Source organism: Geotrypetes seraphini, chromosome 14, assembly GCF_902459505.1.
Source record: "Geotrypetes seraphini chromosome 14, aGeoSer1.1, whole genome shotgun sequence".
NCBI lineage: Eukaryota > Metazoa > Chordata > Amphibia > Gymnophiona > Dermophiidae > Geotrypetes > Geotrypetes seraphini.
In genome coordinates, this window is record NC_047097.1 from 35385307 (window position 1) to 35399068 (window position 13762).

Below are 13762 nucleotides of genomic sequence, written 5' to 3' on the forward strand. Positions count from 1 at the left end.
AACAAAACAAAACAAAACAAAAACTCATGCTAGCTGCTTAGCACAGATAGGGGCATGTCATGGGCAGAAAAGAGATGGAGAAAAGGTGAGTCTGCCAGTGAAGGATGGTGGCTAGCAATAGTACCACCATGAGACTACTGCTAGGGATCACTGGCACCATTTTGAAAACTGAAGCAAAATGGGGCAGGAGCAGAGTGGGACTGCTCTTGCTCCATTCCTCTAGTCACCAGGAGTGCCCAGAAAGGGTGAGGGAGGACATGATGTTGGGGAGAACTTGTTGTGGGGGGAGGGGTTCTGTGTTTGGGAGGACATTTGTGGAGTCTTAAGGGGAGAGGCATGTTTGGTGGTCTTGATTTACAGACCTGTTCTTTGGAGGGGACCTTCTGTTGGATACTTATCAGGGGCTCAGAGCTTCATTAGTGGGTCATAAGAACATAACATACGAACATAAGAATAGCCATACTGGGTCAGATCCTGTGTGCAGGTATTGACCCGGTTGCCTCTCCTGATATCGGAGGGTCTTTCCCGGACATTACATCTTTGGCTCCGCTCCACAGGATGTGTGTCCAAAGGGGGCCGCACCTTTGGAGCTAGGGACTCTGCTCCGCTCAAGATGGGGAAGAGAAAAGGAGAAACTGTCTGAAAATAAAGGTCCTATGGACAAACATCTTATTTTAGTAAATCCAGTTAAGAACATAAGAACATAAGTAGTCGCCTCTGCCGGGGCAGACCAGAGGTCCATCCCGCCCAGCGGTCCGCTCACGCGGCGGCCCATCAGGCATATTGCCTGAGCAGCGGTCCCTGACTAATTTTATACCTACCTCTTACACTTATCTCTAAACCTTCCACTGCTCTTATCTGTACCCCTCAATCCCTTTGTCCTCCAGGAACCTATCCAGGTCTTCCTTGAAACCCTGTACTGTGCTATTTCCTATCACGGCCTCCGGAAGGGTGTTCCATGTGTCCACCACCCTCTGTGTGAAAAAGAATTTCCTTGCGTTTGTTCTAAACCTGTCCCCCTTCAATTTCATCGAGTGTCCCCTTGTTCTTGTGGTTTCTTTCAAATTGAAAAATCTGTCCTTGTCAACCTTTTCGATGCCCCTCAGGATCTTGAAGGTCTCTATCATATCTCCTCTGAGTCTCCGCTTTTCCAGGGAGAACAGCCCCAGCTTCTTCAGTCTGTCAGTGTATGTAAGGTTTTCCATACCCTTAATCAGTTTAGTTGCTCTTCTCTGGACTCCCTCAAGCATTGCCATGTTCTTTTTGAGGTACGATAACCAGTACTGTACACAGTATTCAAGATGCGGGCGCACCATAGCCCGGTACAATGGCAGGATGACTTCCTTCGTTCTGGTCGAGATACCCTTCTTAATGATACCTAACATTTGTTTTGCTTTCCTCGAGGCTGTGGCGCACTGTGCCGACGCCTTCAATGTCGTGTCTACCATCACTCCCAGGTCTCTTTCCAGCTTACTGACCCCTAGCATTGATCCCCTCATTTTGTAAGTGAACATCGGGTTCCTTCTCCCTATATGCATGACCTTGCATTTCCCTACGTTGAAGCTCATTTGCCACTTTTTCGCCCATTCTTCCAGTGTCGTAAGATCCCTTTGGAGATCCTCGCAATCTACCGTGGTTTCAACCTTGCTGAATAGTTTGGTGTCATCTGCGAATTTGATGACCTCAAATTTTGTTCCCGCCTCCAGGTCGTCTATGAATATGTTAAACAGGAGCGGTCCCAGCACTGACCCTTGAGGAACCCCGCTCGTGACCCCTTGCCAGTCCGAGTAGTGGCCCTTTACACCAACCCTCTGCTTCCTGTCTGCCAGCCAGTTTTTGATCCATCGGTGGACCTTCCCTCGCACCCCGTGATTCCATAGCTTCCTGAGCAACCGCTCATGTGGTACCTTATCGAAGGCTTTCTGGAAGTCTAGGTAAATTATGTCTATGGGTTCACCTTTGTCCACCTGGCTATTTACCCCCTCAAAGAAGTACAACAAGTTTGTGAGGCACGACCTACCCTTGCAGAACCCATGCTGGCTCGACCTTAGCTGTCCATTTTTTTTGATATGATCACAGATGCTGTCCTTAATCAGCGCCTCCATCATCTTTCCCGGGACCGATGTGAGGCTCACCGGCCTATAGTTTCCCGGGTCGCCCCTTGAACCCTTCTTGAAGATGGGCGTGACATTAGCTATTTTCCAGTCCTCCGGGTTCTCTCCAGTTTTTAGGGATAGGTTGCATATTTGCTGAAGTGTCTCTGCTATTTCATTCCTTAATTCCTTGAGCACCCTTGGGTGAATGCCGTCCGGACCTGGCGACTTGTCGCTCTTTAGCTTGTCTATCTGCCTGAGGACATCCTCCTGGCTCACCTCTAGTTGGACCAGCTTGCTATCTTGATCTCCATTTTCTATTGCCTCTGGTTCCAGAATGTTGGATGTGTCCTCCCTCGTGAAGACCGACGTAAAGAAGTCATTTAACTTGTCAGCTATTTCTTTTTCCTCCCTCACTACTCCCTTTCTATCCCCATCATCCAAGGGCCCCACTTCCTCCCTCGCTGGTTGCTTTCCCTTTACGTACCTGAAGAATGATTTGAAATTTTTTGCCTCTCCCGCTAGTCTCTCTTCATATTCCTTCTTTGCTCTCCTAACCACTCGGTGGCACTCCTTCTGGCTTTCCTTGTGTTCCTTTTGGTTGGCCTGTGTTTGGTCCTGTTTCCATTTTTTGAACGATGCTTTCTTGTCACTGATCGCCTTTTTTACAGCAGCCGTTATCCATGCTGGGTTCTTTATTCAATTTTTCTTGCACTCTTTTCTGAACCTGGGGACATACAGGTTCTGTGCTTCGTGCACCGTACGTTTGAGCAGAGTCCAGGCGCTTTCTACGGACTCTATCTTCCTTGTGCTGCCGTTGAGTTTCTTCCCCACCATTTTCCTCATTGCATCATAATTCCCTTTTCTGAAGTTGAGCGCTGTTGTTGTGGTTCTTTTCACCCTGGATGATCCCAGTTCTAGTCTGCACTGGATCATGTTATGATCGCTGTTCCCCAGTGGGTCTAATACTGCTACTTCCTTTGCCGGTCCCCCCAGTCCACTGAAGATTAGATCAAGAGTAGCTTCTCCTCGTATAGGTTCCGTGACCAGCTGCTCCAGGAAACAGTCCCTCATGGCTTCCAGGAATTTGGTCTCTCTCACGCAACTTGAGTGCCCGATACTCCAGTCTATCCCAGGGTAGTTGAAGGGATCACCACCACACTTCCATTCTTGCATACCTGCCGCAGTTCAGTCTCCAGGTCCCGGTCGATTTCTTCCGATTGGCCAGGCGGACGATAGTATAGACCCAATTTGATGTCTGCTCCAGATCCTCCTGGTAGCTTAACCCATATTGATTCCAAGTCGTCCGCCCTTACTGCTGTTTCCATTTTGGTTGAGGGTATGGAGTCCTTTATGTATAGCGCTATTCCTCCACCCTTCTTGTGTGTCCTGTCTCTCCTGTAGAGTTTGTACCCTGGTATGACCACATCCCATTTATTGTCATCAGCCCACCACGTTTCTGTGATTCCAATTATGTCTAGGGCTTTTTGACTGGCTATAATTTCCAACTCTCCCATTTTGGCCCTGAGGCTCCTCGCATTTGTGTAGAGGCAATATAGGTCCTGATTTGTCGCCCGCCCTGCTGTTTTCTTTCCATGGCTCGGCGCTCCCACCTGGCTTACCTTTACTCGGTCATCCACCTCCCGTGGCGTGTCCGTTCTGCCCCCAGCCAGTATCCCCTTTTTTGGATGGTCCCCTGGCTCCCATTGTTCTCTCTCGACCCTGCCTGTTAGATTCATTTGGGCACTGGGCCCCTGCATTGCATCTGTGGGTCCTTTTTCTGAAGATTTCCACTCAGTCCCTTTGTCCAAAAGTTCCCTCCCAGTCCCTTTGTCCAAAAATTTCCTCTCAGTGCCTTTGTCCAAGATTTTCCTCTCAGTCACATCTGTGGGTCCTTTTTCTGAAGGTTCCCACTCAGCCCCTTTGTCCAAAAGTTCCCTCCCAGTCCTTTGTCCAAAAAGTCCCTCTCAGCCCCTTTGTCCAAGAGTTCCCACTCAGTCCCTTTGCCCAAAAGTGTCCACTCAGTCCCTTTGTCCAAGAAGCCCCTCATAGTCCCTTTGCCCAAGAATTTCCTCTCAGTCCCTTTGTCCAAAAGATCCCACTCGGTCCCAAGCTCTCTTTTGCAAAGTCCTTGCTCAGTATCATTTTTTGATACCAATGTCCGATGTGTCGAGGCCAGATCGACTTCCGGCTTTCCCCTACTCCTCAGTTTAAAGCTAGGTCTATGGCGTTTTGGATGTTTCTTGCCAGCAGCCTCGTCCCAGTCGTGCTCAGGTGCAGTCCGTCTCTCCTGTAGAGCTTGTTCTTCCCCAAGAAGGTCGTCCAGTTTCGAACAAAGTGGAAACCTTCCTCCTCGCACCATCTCCTCAGCCATCCATTCATTGCTTGTAGTTCGCTCTGTCTCCTTGCGTCTGCTCTCGGTATTGGCAGGATCTCCGAGAAGGCTATCTTCTTTGATCTCAGCTTCAGTTTCCGCCCCAGGATCCTGAACTGCTCAGTCAGTGTAGTCCGGTTGAAATTTTTCCTGCTGACGTCGTTGGTTCCAATGTGGATTACAACTGCTGTCTCCTCCGTCTCGGCTCCCTCCAGGATTCTTTCAATTCTGCTGATGACGTCCATTGTTCTTGCCCCCGGGAGACATGTCACTAGTCGGTCCTCCCGCCCTCCGGCAATGTGACTGTCCACTTCTCGCAGGATTGAGTCTCCCACTACAACAGCAGATTCCCCCTTCCTCAGATGTCTTTCTGGTCTCAGGTCCGTGTCAGATCTGCCCTTTCTCAGCTGCCTCTCTGGTCTCAGGTCCGTGTCCTCCGGGCTCTGCTGGATCTCCGCTGATCCTTCCGCCAGGTCCTGTTGGGTACTATCATCCGCTTTTTCAGACCCTACGGAAGGTCCCACTCCCATGGTGTCTGGTGGATCCTGAACTCCAGCTGCCGGTTCCCGTCTGATACGCTGATGGTCCTGTGCCTCCGCCTCCGCCATCTGCCAGGCCTCCTCTATGAACTTCTCGAGCTCTCTGACTTGTTCTGTGATGTGGCTCTCTCTGGTAGTATCCTCCGTTTCCCCACACTGTTCCTCTATGGTGCAGAGTCCCTCCAGCTCCTGGACTCTAACCTGCAGCCTTCCGACCTCCCTCTTCAAGCTATCCAGTTCCTGGCATCGATTGCATATGTATGTCTGCCTCCCAGAGGGGAGGTAGTCATACATATGACATGCGATGCAGTATACTGGGTAGCCCTGCTGGATTCCTGCAGCCTCCATTTCTCTGTTTTCTTTCCTATGTTCTGTAAGAGAAGAGAGAGAAAGAGAATGAGAATGAATAGAGAATAAAGTAGAGAAAATGTACCTCAGGAATTTCTCTACTGGGCTGCCTGTGCTCCTGGATCCTCCTTAAGGCACCTCCGCAAAGGCGCTCCCGCTAAGGCGAGCGCCTTTGCCACTCGGCTGCGCGCCGTTGGCTCACTGCCTTTTAAGGGGGAGCCCGGCTGAAGTCGCTGATGCGGTGTGGGTGGGCGGAGCTAGCTCTCGCCTGCCCCTGGCTCACCGCGTCCCCCTCGCCTTCCTCCTCTCCTGCTCGCCGCCGCTGGAATCGGCAGCTAGCCCTGCAAGTTCTGCCCTCGCCTGCCTGCCTCCTCGCCTGGTGTTTGTGTTGTGGTGTTATACCGTTTAGTTCTCCTAACCCCACTGAGACTTCCCTATCATTAGGAGGACCTACCTCACCCTTACAACCTATGGGAGAGAGACTTGCTTAGAAGATTTAAATAATCTTTTACCGCCAGACTTTTAAAAAATTAAACCTACAGTTATATTTCAATCTTCTCAATCTATTCAATCTACTGAGGCTAGATAAATATTGAGCACCTGCTAGAGCCCAAGTCTTCCGAAAGGACTGGTTCTATGGCTTGAATATCTAGCAATATTCTTAACTTTGTCCAGACTTTTGCCTTTGATACTGCTGCTGCCAGCGGTGACCGATATAAATTTTGCAGGACCATGGAGAAGTAAGAGAGGTAAGGAAACAATGCTGGACCCACGGGGAGGGAAGAAGAAAAGGCTTAACCAAGTATGATCAGAGGTTAGCTATTTTGGCTCCCTTAAAATCGCCAGCACTCTGGGCCAGAGGTCTCATCTGGGCAAATGGTTAAGCCTGCTCTGTCCCCTACATCTGTTTCTAACATACTACTTTTTCCCTTTTTGCTCTTTTTTCTATCCACTCAGATTTTATCCTCTAGTTCTCAACCTCCTTTTTATACTTTTCACCTACTTATTGACTTTCCATTTCCTTCTCTCACCTCCTCCAAAGCCTATTTTCCTTATCTCACTCCTTCCCAGCTTATTAATCCTGTCTGTCCCTTGTCCCATTTTCACCCTCTATATTTCCTCTACCCCATCTACTTTCCTGTCTCTCATCCACTTACAAGCTTCAGCTCCTATTGGTCAACCTCTTCCATCTCTTACTCCAATCTAGTCTCCGATTATACCCTTTTCCTACCTCCCCAGCTATCTTTTCACCCATTTTCCCCTCACTCATTTAGATTTTCCACCCCTCCTCCATTGACATTCCCACATGGTCCCATTGTGTGCAGTTTCTCCTTCTTATCCCCCCAGTCTAGCATTGCCTCATTCCTTGCACCCTGATGGAACAGTCCAGCATCTTCCTTCTTTCTCTTACCTTTACCATCAAGGTGCAATATCTCCCCTTGCACTCCATGGTCCAACATTTCTCTATCACTCTCTCTTCCTCACTATCTACCATTTGCCTTCTATAGTCCCTTTTCCAATATCTTCCTTCTCTATTCCCCTCAGAGTGCAGCATCTCCCATATCTCTGCCCTTCCCTGCACTGCAGTCCAGTATGTCTCCTTACCTCTCCCCTTTCCCTCCATCCCTGTTGTCCAGTATCTTCCTGTTTTCTCTCTTCCCCCTTCTGCATCTTTCTCTTTTCCCTACAGTGAAGCAATTTCTTGCCTTTTCTCTAATAGTCCAGTATCTCACCAATCTTTCTCTTTTCCCCTCTTTTCTTACTTCCACCAGCCATCAACTCAAAAAGAAAAAAAATCCAAAAAGGACCTTTGTGGCCATATGTACACTGAATATCTTATGTGTCCCTGATAACAGAAAATTGTGTCACAGGGGACAAAGATGTGCTGGACTTTCAGCATACAAATGGTTTCCAAGGCTCTGCACTTTGTCTGTTTGCTACCATTGAGTTCCAACTATTCTACTTGTCCATCTGCCTACTGCCACCATGCCACTGAATCTGGGATATCAACTCATAGCACAAGCCTCTCTCTTGGAGCTACCACCCTATGTGACTGCATAGTAGGTCATGCCAGCCCTTCTCCTGGTTTGTGCTAAAAGGTTATTCACTACATACTGATGCAGGTTTTATTCACCTCCCTGAAGCTTCTACTCCAAGTATATTTATTCCTGCCTAAGACAAGAGTTTGCATGCCTGGGCCTCTCTTTATTGGCCAGCTTCCATTATATTCTAAGGAAAAAAATTTGGAGAAATTACTTTCTTTCCTTCCCTTGAAATATTATAGGTGCTATGCCGTCTTGTCTTTGTATGCCATCAGCCCAACTGTGCAGCTTTTCATGCTATTTTATAAAAATACCCCCAGCATCCAAAATAAGAAAGGTAAATATTATATAAACAATCTTACTAAAAAAAAGCAACTCAGAAGTAAGGGGTCTGAAAATATTATATGGTGGTGTCAGGTTTCAGCATTATTTTTATCTTTCAGCTGTAAAAGTGTTAGGATACTTCATACTGAAAATAAACTAAATGCTTTATGGAATAAGTCATGGGTAAAGAATTCTAGAGAAAAGTTTTGTTTGGACACTGTTTTGAAGAGAATTTTAATTGAGTAAAAAGTGGTATTGAATTGATGGGGCTATAAGATGAAGTTTCAGTTAATATCCTTTGTATTTAATATGGATGATCCATCTCCATATTTACACCCCCCTCCTCTTTTACAAAGCTGTATTTACAAGCTCCCCCTCTTTTACAAAGCTGCGTGACAAAAGCCCCGAAGCCCTTTAAAGCCCTATGGGCTTCGGGGCAGTTACTGCAGCGGTCCGCCCTACTGGGCTTTATAATAGAGGGGGTTAATATGATGATCCATCTACATATACAAATATTATCAGAACCTTATTTTGGATTGCTTTTAAGGTGTTTTTGGAAGATTGCTTTAAATGAAACAACAATCCACAATTATGATGCATGAGATAAATCTGTATACATTGGCATATACAGAGATCATAAAAACCTGACCAGCTACAGATCAATAGGCCACATTTGAAAACCACTGAAATGAGCTAATTGGGGAAAATCAGCAAATATCTTTTCATCTGAGTCTCCTTGTCTGCCTCTGGCAAGGTATATCGACCTCTTAGATTGTTTTCTCATCCTGTCTTTAGAATCTCATTTTGTCTCCTTTGCAGTATATTTTCTATTTGACTGTAAATAAAAAAGAAAGGTCATGTTTGTGTTTCAGAACTGAAAGTCCTTTAATTTTTTTACAGTTATCAAGGAGAATGAGTATTGCAGGTAATTTACAATGCAGTTTAAATATACTAGCATTAGATTGTAGCATAGCTTATGTTGGCAAATACGTCTATCCAGATGCCCCAGTCAACCTTAAGAATAGTCATACTGGGTCAAACCAATGGTCCATTTAGCCCAGTATCCTGCTTCCAGCCAGTGGCCAATCCAGGTCACAAGTACCTGGTAGAAATCCAAATAGTAACATTCCATGCTACCGTGCTTCCATGCACTATGGACTTTTCCAAATTAGGGTTACCATATGGCTCCAGAAAAAGGAGGAGAAATTGAGACATCCAGATTTTACTTCCAAGGAAAGCAATGGAAGTAAAACCCAGATTCCTCAGTCTGTCATCTTTACTTCCATTGCTTTCCATGGATGTAAAACCTGGATGTCTCAATTTATTTATTTTTAAAATTTCTATATTGATTTTTTCCAAAACGGTTTACAGGGAAGTACATACATAAGATATTAAAAGTCAATACAAAATAAGAATGAAAACAAGCAAATTCAATCTTACATAAAGTCAATTGCTCAAAGAAATGCATCTACAAATAGTTGAGTCTAACATTTTCCTAAATGAGTTACTCGCAATTGGAAAGATTGGGATCGCCTTAGTTTTACTTTTTGGCAGGCGAATTTATGCTTATAAGTATGAAAAGATGAATGCTGATATGCTGGGACAAAATAAGTTATTCAAATTAGTTTTGGGTCCATTGACGTCTTTTGTGGCTTCGTTATAGTTGTATTTTATCTTTATTTTCCATTGTTTTAACACATATCCAGGGGAGGGTGGGTATCTCTTTTGATTGGTTTTATGGGAAGAGGGGGTTTTATTCTTTCTGTATTGTTACTAAGTGCTTATTATGATTATTAATATATGTATGTATATTGTTTTGCACTTTTTGTTAGCTTTGAAAACTTAATAATTAAAATTTTTAAAAATAAGAGTTCCTCTCTCCACATTTTCAAATCTGGCCAATGAGGCCATTCCACAGCTTGACTCCTGCACATGTAAAAGTTATTTAGGATTAGCCTTTGTTTTCAGCAATGTGGCACTTTTGGAACGCAATGATCTTAGTGGTTGATAACTAGACATCATACACTTAAAAATTTCAGGAATCGTACTATAGAGAAATTGTGACATAACATAATTGCCTAGAAATCGTTTGGTTATGGCAGAAGAATAAAGTTATGCTGCGTTATCCCTCTCTCCCATCCCTTGTGCAGCAGAACCCTTGAAGCTTCTATCCCTCCCTTCCTCCCATACCCCATGCAGCATCTTTCTATTCTTCCCATCTCCCCTGCTGTGCACCCCCCCTGTGTTGACCATTTCATCTCTCCCTCCCATCTGAACTCCGACCGTGAGAACAAAATACCTGGTAACAAATGGCAGCGTCGGCAGCACAGGCTGCATTGCAGCCTTCTCATGCCTGGGCGTTCCTCTGACGCATCACTGGTGTCATCAGCAATGCAGCAGAAGAACGCCCAGGCGTGAGAAGGCCGCGATTCAGACTGTACTGCCGACGCTGCCATTTGTTACCTGATATTTCAGTCTTGTGGTCGGGGTTTGGATGGGAGAGATGGAAAGGTCATCAGGGGGGCATGCAGCGGTGAGGGGGGTAGCGCTGCTGCGACAACTAGAGATTATTTTCGGGAGTGGGGCTTATATTAAGACCTATCTCTAAAACCATGCTAGGGCTTATTTTCAGGGTAGGGGTTATTTTCAGGGAAACACGGTAGAAAACTTACAAAAATCCCACCAATTATATGAGAACTAGCTAAAACCCTCGAGCCACTGCAGGCCACATTACAGTAAAGATGTGCGCAGAATTGAATCGGTTCAACGGACGGCCACCAGGATGATCTCGGGGCTCAAGGGTCTCTCGTACGAAGAGAGACTGAACAAATTGCAGCTCTACACTCTTGAGGAACGTAGGAAGAGGGGAGACATGATCGAAACATTTAAGTACCTCACGGGACGTGTCGAAGTGGAAGATGATATTTTCTTTCTCAAGGGACCCTCGGCCACAAGAGGGCACCCGCTCAAACTCAGGGGCGGAAAATTTCATGGCGACACCAGAAAGTATTTCTTCACAGAGAGAGTGGTTGATCATTGGAACAAGCTTCCAGTGCAGGTGATCGAGGCAGACAGCATGCCAGACTTTAAGAATAAATGGGATACCCATGTGGGATCCCTACGAGGGTCAAGATAAGGAAATCGGGTCATTAGGGCATAGACAGGGGGTGGGTAAGCAGAGTGGGCAGACTTGATGGGCTGTAGCCCTTTTCTGCCGTCATCTTCTATGTTAGATATTGGGACTTGTATACCACCTTTTTGTAGTATACTCAAAGTGGTATACTACTCAAAGTGGTTTACTTACAGGTACTTCAAGCATTTTCCCTATCTGTCCCAGTGGGCTCACAATCTATCTAATGTACCTGAGGCAGTGGAGGATTAAATGACTTGCCCAAGGAACAGTGCGGGGTTTGAACCTACATCCTCAGAGTGCTGAGGTTGTAGCTCTAACCACTGCGCCACACTCTCCTCCCTGATTGATCTTGCTTTATTTTTTTTGTGGGCGCCTTACACAATTATCGTCTCACCTTTTTAGTCTTTACTGGACCGGAGTAGCAGTCTAATGCGGTGCTTCTCAATCTTTCTAGTCAGTCCAGTTTTTAGGAATGAAACAATGAAAAAGCTTGAGATACATCAGCATCCAATTGGTTTTTACTGTGTATAAATAAATCTCATGCATATTCATTATGGTAATCCTTTGCAGTTAATGGCCCAAAGTTGTGGAATTTATTATCACTATCGTTACGGTCATTAACCTCTATCGATAAGTTCAAGGCAGACCTGAAAACATTCCTCTTTGCGGACACATACTAATTCCTCCTTCAATATATTGCGCAAAGGGCACTAAGTAAAATTGAACCCCCTCATGTTTTTTCCCTCCTCTCTTTCCTACTATATTATATAGTTCATCGCCTTGACCTACTTGTGTGCATGCTCATTATGTCTAACTATGTCTTTTTATGCTCACTGTGTACTTTACTATATTTTAGACTGCAAGCCGCCTTGAAGGTTTCCCCAAGATGCGGGATAGTAAAAACATAATAAACTTGCAAACCCCAACTGACTAGGTGTACCTTAAAAAGAGAATTGAGAAACACTGACCTACTCGTAGTGCTTACAGCAAGTGGGCTGAAAACTAAGGAAGCTAGGATTCAAATCCAGAACCACAAGGCGCATAATTAGGATAAGTCACTTACTCCCAAATTCCATAAATGCAGCTCAAAGTTAAGTAGGAGAAGAACCTTGAACCCTCATGGCAGTATACAATGAAAATTTTTTTTTAAAGTGAGGTATAAAAAAAACAGAAGACCTCTAGACAGTGATGAAGTAGTATAAAAAGTCTTTATTCACAAGGACAATAGATAAGGATAATTCGACACGGCCGTGTTTCAGCAAGGAAGCCTTCGTTAGGGATCAAATGAACCTTATCGTAAATCCTGAGTAAACATGAAATGCAAGCAGAGCAGTCTATAACAAATCTATTTAAGATGCAGCTAATGTAAAACAGGACCAAAACAAGTCAGCGTTTCAAAATCGCCCAGTTAGGTATGCAAGCTTGGTTGCAGATCATAGCTATGCATGTAAAGTAATTGGCTAAGCTGGCGATGATCAATAATGGCCTTAAAAAGTACTAATGGGGCTGAATTGTGTGTGGTGGTGGGGGCGAGGAAGGTTGCCATATAAGACTAAAATCTAATAATGCTAATTCAAGCCTTTTAACTATCAAATGCTAACAGAAACCAGTATTTAAAAGAGTTTGGATTCAACAGGGTTAAAATCAATCATGGTAAATGAAAACCAAGAAATGTACTTTACTGGATTTATGTAAGTTTGCTTTAAATTACATTTAAAAGCTGCTAATCACTAATCAGTAGTATTTATGTGCATAAATATGCACAAAAATAATCAGAATATAGGCATATACTTTTGTGTGCACATTGGTATGTAAATGATGGTAAGATACTATTACTAGTATTTACTACTTCTATAGCGCTACCAGATGCACGCAGCACTGTGCATTAAACACACAAGAGACAGTCTCTGCTACAATGAGCTTACAATCTAATTATGAAAGACAAAAATGGTGGTATGCTGCTCATGAAGAGAAATACAAAGGGAGAAGAGGTAAAGAGGGAAGGGGGTTACAGAGGGATCGACAAACAAATGTGGCGCTGTACAAACTGGTAGAGTTAAGACAAATGCAGTTTTGAAAAAGTAGATCTTCAGCCTGGATTTGAATACCGTCTGACCATACTGGGTCAGACAGGTCTTTCCAGGAATATGGCACAGCAAGGCAGAAGGGACGGAGTAAAAGTTGGCTGTAGAGGAGAAGGGTACAGACAAGACAGACTTACTCAACGAACAGAGTTCCTGGGGTGAAATAAAGGGAGAGATTTTGAGGAACCGCAGAGTGAATACACTTCTAAGTTAGTAAGAGGGGTTTGAACTGTGTGCGGAAGTGGACAGGGAGCCAATGAAGCGACTTGAGGGGTAATGTGCCGGAATACAAGGCGTGCAGCAGAATTCTGAAGGGGAGTGAGATGGCTTAGTGGCAGTAATTTAGGTGAGAGGTGATGAGAGCATGGATGAGGGTTTTGGAAGTGTGTCCAGAAAGGAAAGTCTGGATTTTAGCAATGTTGTAAAGAAAGAAGTGACAGGTTTTGGAAGTCTGTTGGATATGCAAAGAGAAGGAGATAAGTCAAAGATGATCCCAAGATTGTGAGCCAACTAGACAGGGAGGATGAGAGTGTTATCTACTGAAATAGAGAACGGAGGAAGGGGAGAGGCAAGTCTAGGAGGATAGATAAAATGTTTAGTTTTGGCCATGTTTCATTTTAGATGGTGGCGAGACATCCAGTTATCAATGTCAGACAAGTAGGCTGAGACTCTGATCTAGAATCCAGTAGAAATTTTGGGCGTAGAGAGGTAGATCTGTGAGTTGTCAGCAAAGAGATGGTACTGGAAGCCATGGGAAGAGATTAGAGTGCCGAGGGAGGAAATGTAGATGGAGAAAAGAAGAGGTCCCAGGACCGAGCCCTGAGG